Consider the following 8508-nt stretch of genomic DNA (forward strand, 5'->3'; position numbering starts at 1 on the left):
GATATTTTAATCACAAATGCAATTGAAGTGTGAATAAATGTATCATCTTTTAACATCTGCCCTTCCCCATGTTCCTTTAAATAGAAAAAAGAGCTAAGTGTCTCTTCAGAGCGTATTTGGCCATAGCAGTCCCACCTATGGTTTTAAAAACAGACTGTAACTTATCTTCTGAAATTCCTTCCTGAACTACAGTTCGTTCTGTTAAAGAAGTCCTGGGAAAGAAGGCCTACTGGTATTGTCAATAGTTTCCAAAAGGCGAGGATGGTAAGTGGGCTGAAGGCAACTGAGAAAGGGTCTGCAGCAAACTGAGGACCGCTGGGAAACTGTGCAGAGGCAGATCTTGTCGACAAGATACCAGCTCCTCAATTAAAGCTAGGAGAATGCCACCCCCTGCGGCTGACCCAACAGTGGCCACTGGTCCGTTTCCTGCTGCCAGCATGGCTCCTGATAAGGCAGCACTTGTGAAGGAGTTCCAGGGATCTTCTTGCCCTCTGACTTGAACCATACTGCCAATCATGGAAAATAAGCCTCCGAAACTACAAAGCTACCTCCCAGCTGTGGAGCCCTGGTTCTGAAAGCTGTCAAGCTGCCTTGTGGTCTGTGGTTTACTCCTACTGGAGGACTGCAAAAACCTTTGACTGCTTGAATGATATCATCTGATGGGCCCCTATGGTACCCACTGTAAAGGCCTCACCACAATCATCCACAATTCGCCAAGAGCAAGGCTCTTGCATGTGAACTCCTCCACCTTGACTCCATCGGTGTGAGAGATCCTTTTTCTGATCTGTACCATGAGAACTTGGTAGGGCTCCTGTTAAGAAAACTCACAAAAGTGTGGTGGCCTCCTAAGAGTGGGCACCCTAGAGTTTTCAACTCTCAAACTTGGCTTACGCTGAGCCTCCAATAGTATGTCAATTATGATTTTTCTTATTCAGTATTCGTTCCAGCAAAAGTTTCTGCTACTGGACCGCTCTGGTGTGCTGTCACTCTCTGTATCTGCTTGCCTGTCTCTCTAAATTTGGGGGCAGCAGTTTTCCCTTCAATCACCATTCTCTAAAGGATTTGAAGAGACTTGTGACTTTCTTTGCTCAGTTTTTTTTCTTATTGTGAGGAAAACTTTCAAATTCCTTACAGGCCAGACCAGACTTAATTATTTTTTACTACTGAGTTTTGAGAGTTTATATATTCTAGGTACTAGTACTTTGTCAAATATATAGCTTGCAAACATTTTCTCCCAGCTTATAGCTTCACATCCTCTTCACATGTTCTTTCAGAGCAAAGGTTTTTTAATTCTGCTGAGATCCAATTTATTTTATTTTCATGAGGTCCAATTTTTTCCTTTTTATAGATCATGCTTTTAATGTCAAATCTAAGAAGTTTATGCCTACATCTAGATCCTAAAGATCTTCACCTGTTTTTTTTTTTCTAAAAGTTTTATGGTTTAAAATTGTCATTTAACTCCACAATCCATTTTGAATTAATTTTTGTATAAGATGTGAAGTCTAGGTTGAGGTTTTTATTTTTTGCCTTTGGGTGTCTAGATGCACAGCACCTTTTGTAGAAAAGGCTGCAATCCATCTCTATTGAATTCCTTTGGCTCAATATTCCAGTTGGACATATTTGTGTAGGTCTGCTCTATTCCACCGACCTATGTGTCTATCTTTCTGCCAACACCATACTGTCTTGATTGCTATAGTTTTACAGTAAGTCTTAATTATTGGATAGAGAGGTCTCTCTCACTTCATGCTTGTCAAAACTGTTTTAGCTATTCTATGGCCTGTGCCTTTACATACATTTTGTAACGAAGAAGTTTGTCTATGTCTATAATAGTCCTTTCCAGGATTTTGGTTGGGATTACATTAAACCTATATATATCAATTTGGGAAGAGATGACATTTTATTATGTTGACTCTTCCAATTAATGAACACTGTAACTCTCTCCATTTATTTAGATCTTATTTCTTTCATCAGAATTTTGTCAACATTTTAAAAATTTCAGAATACATATCCAATGCATGTTTCATCAGATTTTTATTAAAGTCTTCAAATTTATTGAGTGATTATAAATGGTATTGCTTTAAACTTTAGTTTCTGCATATTGATAGCATACACAAGTGCAAATGATTTCTGTGTGTTGATCTTGTACCTTATGACCCTGCTAAATTCAGTTATTAGTTGTAGGAGATTTTTTTTTTTTTAAAGTCTTGGAATTTTCTATGTGGATAATCACATCATCTGCAAAGGGGTTTATTTCTTCTTTTTCAAGCTGGGTATCTTTTTTTAAAGTTTATTTATTTATTTCGGAGGGGAGAGAAATAGATTGCATGAGGAGAAGAGAGAGGGAGAGAGAATCCCATGCAGGCTTTATATTGTCAGTGCAGATCCCAATGCAAGGCTCAATCTCATGAACTGTGAGACTATGACATGAACTGAAATCAAGAGTCAGGATGTTTAACCAACTTAGTCCCCCAGGTACCCCTGAATATCTTAAAATGTTTTTCTTGCCCTATTCCATTGGCTATGCCTTCTAGTAGTATGATAAGAGTAGTGAGAACAGACATCCTTGCTTTGTTCCCAATTTTAGGAATAAGTAAGTACTCTTCCATCATGAAGCATGATGACATTTGTAGACTTTTTAAAGACACTGAAATAATTTCATTCTCATTTGCTGAATTGCAAAAATCACAAATAGGGGCTAAATTTTGTCAAATGTTTTTGTGTTGATATATTGTGATTCTCCATCTTTAGATTTTTATAGAAAACACTGATTGATTTTCAAATGTTAAACAATCCTGCATACATGGAAAATAATTCCATGTGGTCATATTGCATAATTCTTTTTATTCACTATTTTTGGTTTGCTAATATTTTTGTTTTTTTGACATATAAGTTCATGAGAGACATTAATTGGCAATTTTGTTTTTGTATTGGCTTTGTTTGGTTTCCTTATCAGGGTAATACTGGTCTCATAAATGAATTGAAAGCATTCACTTCTATTTTTTTGGAAAACACTAGGTATGAATTGGTGTTACATTTTCTTTAAATGTTTGTTAGAATTTTCCAATGAAACCATTTAGGCCTAGAGATTTTTCTTTATTAGCTTGTGTGTATATATTTATTTATTATTTTCAGGAACTTTTAAATTGTGAATTCAATTTATTTAATGGCTATAGGAATGGTCAGGTTTTGTATCTTGGTTGAAGCTTGGTAATTTGTGGTTTTTGAGGAATTTTCCCATCTCTTTTAGACTGTCAACTTTATGAATGTAAAAATTACTGCGTATTCTTTTATTATCCTCTTTATACTGTAGGATCTATGATGATAACCTGCTTTAGTTTCGATAGTGGTGATTTATGGGTTTTTTTTTTTTTTTTGCCATCAGTCTCAGAAGTTTATCCACTTGATTGATATTTTAAATAAACTTTTTGTTTTGATTTTATTGTTTTCCTTCAATTTTATAGGTTTCTATTCTAATCCTTTCTTTCTTCTGCTTGTCTTGGGTTTATTTTGCTCTTATTCTAGTTTCTTGAAGAAGTTAGCTTATTGATTTAAGACCTTTCCTTTTATCATGTAATCATTCAATGTTATAAATTTTCCTAAACATTGTTAGCAGTATCTCACATATTTTGACAGGTATTTTCATTTAGTCATATGATTTAGAAAAATTTCCTTTGAAATGCCCTCTTTGACTAATAGATTACTTAGAAGTGTGTTTTTTTTTTTTGTTTCCAAGTGTTTGAAGATTTTCCTGTTATCTGTTGTCAGTTTCTAGTTTGACTGCATTATGCTCAGAAAACATATACAATATAATTTTCATTCTTTTAAAATGCTAATGTTTTACGGTTCAGGCTATGATCTACGTTCCACAGGCAATTGAAGAGAATGTGTACCTTGCTATTTTTGGGTGAAATGTTCTATAATTGCCAATTATAACCTTTTGGTTCATGGCACTGATGAGTTCTATATCGCTGGTGGTATTTTCTAGTTGCTCTATCAACTGTTGAGAAAGGAGCATTACAAGGCCTGTGAGGTCTTCTTGGCAGATTGAGCCTGTTAATGTTATAGAATGCCCCTCTCTGTCTCAGGTAATTTTCTTTGCTCTCAAGTCTACCTTACCCAATTTTAATACAGACACTCTTACCTTCTTTTGGTCAATGTTTGCACGGGTATATCTTTTTTATCCTTTTACTTTCAACCTACATATGTCATTAAATTTGAAGTAAGTTTCTTGTAGATAGGATATAGTTAGGTAGTTTTGTTTTAAATCCACTCTGTTAATCTTTGTCTTTTGATTAGTCTATGTAGATCATTTGAGATTAAGGTAATTCTTGATATGTCAGATCTAAAGTATGACATTTTATTTGTTTTGTTTTGCTTTTTTTACTCTGGTTCTTGTCCTTCTCTTTTTATATACCTTCCTGTGGGTTAAGCATTTTTTTTTTAAGGATTCCATCATGATTTACTTAGGGTGTTTTAGAGAGATAGACTCTCCAAATATACAGTCTCTGTAGTTGCTTTAAGGATTAAAATGTACATATATATCATGCCACATTACACTAGCATCAACATTCTACCACTGTGAGGGAAGTATGAGAACTTCATTTCTATTTAGGTCCCTATATTTTTCCCACTTTTAAATATCATTGTCTTGGGTATCCTTTATTTATTTTTTTAAAATTTATTTTGAGAGAGTGCGTATGCATGCAAGTGGGGAGGAGCAGAGAGAGAGGGAGAGAGAATCCCAAGCAGGCTCTGCTCTGTCAGCACAGAGCCCAACATGGGATGTGACCTGAGCTGAAATTAAGAGTCAGACACTTAACTGACTGAGCCACCCTGGTGTCCCTGCCCTGAGTATCAAATGATGCTACAATTTTTGTTTCAAGCATTAAATATAATTTATAAAACTCATGAGTAGACTAGTCTATCAAGTACTCTCACTCCTGCTTTCTGTTGTCGTTTTTTCCTTCCTAATGCTCCCAGTTTCCTTCTTTTAGCCCTAATTTTTTGTTTAAAGAACTTGTTTTAGCCAGCCTTTAAGGTTATAGCAGTTAGTGATAAATTCTTGTAAGTTTCCTTTCATCTGAGACTGTCCTTATTTCCCCTTAATTCATGAAGGATAGTTTCATTGCATGTGGAATTCTGGGTTGACAGTTCTTTTCTTTCACCACTTGCAAAATGTGCCACTTTCTCTTAGTTTCTGTGGTTTCAGATGGTAAATGTGAAAATTAGTGTCCCCTTATAGGTAAGGTATCACTTCTGTCTGCTTTCATGACTTTTTTTGTCTTTAGTTTTTAAACATTTAAATAAGACCTATATTTTTGCTTTATCTAGTTTGGGTTTTATTCAGCTTCTTGAATGTGCAGATTTGTCTTTCAACAAATTTCGTCTGTTGTAGGCCACCGTTTCTCTGAATGACTATTCCAGCCTTATGCTCTTTCTTTTTGTAACTCCAACGATGTTAGATCTTTTGTTCATTACCTCACAGGTCCTGGCCTATATTCAGGGGTTGTGGGTCCATGGACCATTTAATTAGGAAGCCTCTCTGCCCCATGGGCCTTAGATTCCCCTGGCTTGGTGCTTTTCATGGTGGCCTCCCGATCATGCCATCTGGCCCTCTCGGTGTCTTGGCTGGGGGAGGGGAGTCTAATGCCTGCTGGGGCAAGGATGTTTTCCAGGCTAAGCTGCTTGTTCTGGCTGGGTTCCTCTTTTCTGTTGTTGCCTGGCCATCCTGGTATCTCCTGCTGAGGGAGAGGGATTTCAGGCCCAGCAGGAAAGGGCACCACTCCCCATGGCCACCTGTGAGCAGGGCATGCATCTGCTCCACTTGCTCGCGGTGTCTGGCTTACCTGAAGGCGTCACGGGGACTCCTGACCAACCACGGGGGAAACGCACACATCTGGGCTGTCTTCTGTTGCCCGGCTGAGAAAGGTCAGGCCTTGGTCTCCTTTTTCTATCGAGTGAGGGAATGTAAGAGGCTCAATTATTGTGCTGTTTCTCCAGTCGTAGGTTTCTGAACCAATTCACCTTCCCCTTACCACCATTTAGAGTTCTCCTTTGGTAGCCTTTTGCCTTATTTCCAGGATTTGTAGTTGAATTTAGTGAGGACAAGCAGGGAGACAGGAATCTACACCATTTTCTCTGGAACAAATTTCCAGCCCAATTACTTTTACATTTGTCATAGCTTTCTGAATTGGTCCCAACACTGGGTTATGATTTTTTAATATTAGAGATATCTAGTTGTCTCCTTAACTTAATAGAGTTTGGATTGTTCCTCATGTCTATAACTTTTGTCTGCTTTATTACAAAGGAAGTTTTTCTTTTCTAAAGTTTATTTATCTTTTTTGAGAAAGAGAGAGCTAGTGAGCTGGGAAGGGGCCAAGAGAGAGAGTGAGAGAGAGCGAGAGAGAGAGAATCCTGAGCAGGTTTCATGCTATAAGTACAGAGCCTGATATAGGCCTCTATCTCACAAACCATGAGACCATGACCTGAGCTGAAATCAAGAACTGGATGCCCAAAAGACTGAGCCACCCAGATACCCCTATTATGGAAGTTTTATTATCGTCCCCATTTTAAGATGAAAAGGTAAGAAAAAAGAGCCCACAGTCAGACTGATGCTCTAGGTGAATGCACCAACCATATAGGGCTACTGTGAGCATTAAATGAAATAATATATAGAATGCATCGATTACCAGTGCATACGGGCATCAGTAAGTCCCCAGTGAATATTATTGTTAACTTTCTTCTACACAGCCTAATTTCTTCCTTAGTTGTTTAAAGTTCCTGAGGACAAAAACAATCTTTTTACTTTGTATCTCTAGGGACTAGAAGAGTACCTGTTAATAAAATTAAGTTACCCGAATAGCATTTACATCATTTATAACATCTTCCTCTCCTCCCAAGCCATACTCTTCCCCTCTTTCCAATTTTCTCTGAACTCCTTGTGACTTTAAGTTTCTTGCTTTAATTAGCTCATCCAGTGCTCTCCTCCTCCTCTCTTTATTTACTGTACCTTCAATAAGTTAGCTTCTTTGTATTCACGAATTTTGATGATTCTGTTTCTCCGTCATCTCATATTTTTTAAAATTTAAATTCAAGTTAGTTAACATACAGTGCAATGTTGGTCTGAGGAGAATTTAGTGATTCATCACTTACATATAACACCCAGTGGTTATGCCAACAAGTGCCCTTCTCAATGCCCATCACCCACTTATCCCAACCTCCCACACAACACCCCTCCAACAAACTTCAGTGTGTTCTCTGTATTTAAGAGTCTCTTGTGGTTTGCCGCCTTCTCTGTTTTTATCTTCTTTTGTCTTTCAGTCATCTCATTCTTGAAAAAAGATATGAAATGTTTCTTTTCATCCTGAAAATTTTAGGCAGTAGCAATCACAGCCCCTGTGACCTAGCAGAGCATTTCTTTATATCATCCATTTTACTTGCTCAGAAATGGGTCTACCTCTTAAGTACAGGTTTTTGGCCAATGTATTCTACTCTTCATAGCAGATCAAAGAGCTGCCAGAGGTTCTGAATTTGATTCCAGGTTAGTGTAATGCAGAATCAAGCCTACATATAAATAATATTTAAATCCTTCCCTTCGTGTATGCATCCTAATACTGCCACGTGACATAAAATCAAATGCCAGAAAACATATTTACTTTGCCCTCACAAATTAAACAGGCTGGAAAAAGACCCTGAACTATCTACATACGCATGTACGCTCTGGCAAACACACACTCTACAAAGTCAGGGACAATATGCATCTAATACCATCCTCTGTATATGTCTCTTTGAGACTTCACAACACGATTTTCCAAATTACACCCCTTCTGCCAATTCTACCATACACCTGACATTATGCAGAATGGAAACTCAAGGAGCTCACTGTATTTTAAAAACCCAACAAAACAATAAACATGAAGGATTTATACTCACAGGTGGCTCAGAAAATGAGCAGGACTCATACTTGGGGTGGACAGCACGGACTTCAAGAGAACTCTTCCTTTTCAGCAGGAAACTTAGGTTATGAGATATCCTGATAACCAGAATAGATATTAAAGAAAGTTAACAGCTTATCTAACTTTATTATTCCATTTTTTCTTTGTATTAATCTATGGAGTTTACAAAGACTTCCTCCCAAGCCATTAAAACATGACGAGGTAGGAAAATATCAGTGAAACACTTATTACCATACTTTGATTAAGATACATAATATTCTTTAGAGTTTCTTTTCAATAGAAAGAATATGCTAGTAGTTCAAGGATACATTAGATCCTTTCAAATTCCATGTCATGCCATACAAAGTAGAAAAACACAAGGTGAGGTAATTTCCTTGAGTCCACTGGACTCTTTTTTAAAAGCAAAATTATCTGTATTTCTATAAAATTTAGAGATAAATTAACACCAGTGCCTCTGTACACCACCCAGATCTAATCAGTGCCATTTCCAACAGTGCAGTGAGTAGTCTTCAGTGTTCCATCAGGGCGAATAGCTTTCTCTGGACTAAGGTAG

General features: G+C 37.2%; 1 pseudogene; it reads right to left on the reverse strand.

Moving 5' to 3' along the window:
• Window positions 1-226: 226 nt before the first annotated feature.
• On the reverse strand, window positions 227-734 carry LOC120229870 (annotated as a pseudogene).
• Between the last annotated feature and the right edge of the window lie 7774 nt (window positions 735-8508).

The sequence above is a fragment of the Hyaena hyaena genome, unplaced genomic scaffold (genome assembly GCF_003009895.1).
Source record: "Hyaena hyaena isolate Hyena2069 unplaced genomic scaffold, ASM300989v1 scaffold_36, whole genome shotgun sequence".
NCBI classification, from domain to species: domain Eukaryota; kingdom Metazoa; phylum Chordata; class Mammalia; order Carnivora; family Hyaenidae; genus Hyaena; species Hyaena hyaena.